We start from the raw sequence: 1,456 nt of genomic DNA, 5'->3' as shown, positions 1-1,456 counted from the left end.
ATAAAGCCAAATAAAAAGCTGACCCATGCTTGCTGCATATTTAGGACTACAGAGTCCTAAATTTCCCCTTCATTTTTTTTACTCTTATTAGTAGTAAATTGTTCCCTGGACCTGCTTGGCCTCTTACTCATTCCAGAACAAAGAGGCCTATGACCTTCCTTACCTTTTCCAAAATCTGCAAAATGTTATTTTTAACTGCAGCTTTAACTAGGCCTCTTGCTATTGATATTTGATTATTTGCCATCAAGTCGTTTTTGACTCCTAGCACCCACATAGATAGATTTTTCTACATGACAGTCTATCCCTAACCTGGTCTTTCAATGGTACTCTCACTATTACTATTATCTACCTTTTGTGCTAGTGACTCAAGGTCAAACATAGGCATATATGTACCCACCCACACCTCATTTCTCTGCTTTTATAGCAGCTTAGGAACAGATTTCAAGAAGATCAAACAGATCAAATGAAAGACAGCGGCAGGTAAGATTTTACTCTTAACCTTGTCATTCAAAGTCTGTTTTTTTTTAAAGGGGGGAAGCAAGATAGTATGCTGTTGCAATGGCCTGTCCACCCTCTGCAAACTGCTGTTTAAAGGAAAACAGCCATTATTACCAACAGCAGCCTTTCCCAAGAGTGAATGTGTGAGTGTGGGTCAGTTTTATCAGTATCATGACATTCCTTATTATTAAGGATTAAACATTCCTCCCCATAGGATTTGAGTAACTTTAAATAAAGTTTGAGGTAGAAGTTATCTTCTTGGCCTGATTAGCATGGTGGGGCCTCTCTGGAATCAATATTGAGTGGAGCCAGATTAAAAGTTAGTTTTCATTTAGTTTCATTTATTTTTCACTCATTTATTTATTTATAGATTTATTCACCGCCCATATCCACCTCATCTAATAAAAGTTAAGTATTGCTAGTATATTAATATAACTCCCCAGTTAAATATTTTGCAATGTCCCCACAAGCAACTGCTGGGGATGGAGGGCAAGAAAGGCAAGTGGCAAAACACAGGCCATGCTATCACATTCCAAACTCCTCCCTTCATGTCCTTGCAGACAACACTGTGACACCAGAACGTAACAGCAGAGCTTGTATCATGACAAGACCTTTCATCAACTTGGCATCATTGTAGCTAGGAGCAGACACCTATGAATGTCCTGACACTTTTATAATCACAATTTAGTAATATCTTTTGAAGGACTCTGAAAAGATTCACTCAAAGATTTCAAGAATTGAGTGCGGCCTTGAGGTCTTAAGCACTTCTGAATGTATTGTTATGGCCCCTTTTATGTCTTGTCCTTAACACAATTCTCTGTAGCCCCTTCCCCATGCCCAACTCAGACTTTCTTCAAAGATGTTCCCCAAATCTTCCATTTCAATGACTGATATTTTAGATCCTGGAAACTGTCTTTCTTTGAAACACCCGTCTTTTTTTTTTTTACACAGTTCTAAC

Source organism: Candoia aspera, chromosome 6 (genome assembly GCF_035149785.1).
Source record: "Candoia aspera isolate rCanAsp1 chromosome 6, rCanAsp1.hap2, whole genome shotgun sequence".
NCBI lineage: Eukaryota > Metazoa > Chordata > Lepidosauria > Squamata > Boidae > Candoia > Candoia aspera.
This window is presented reverse-complemented; position numbering follows the sequence as displayed.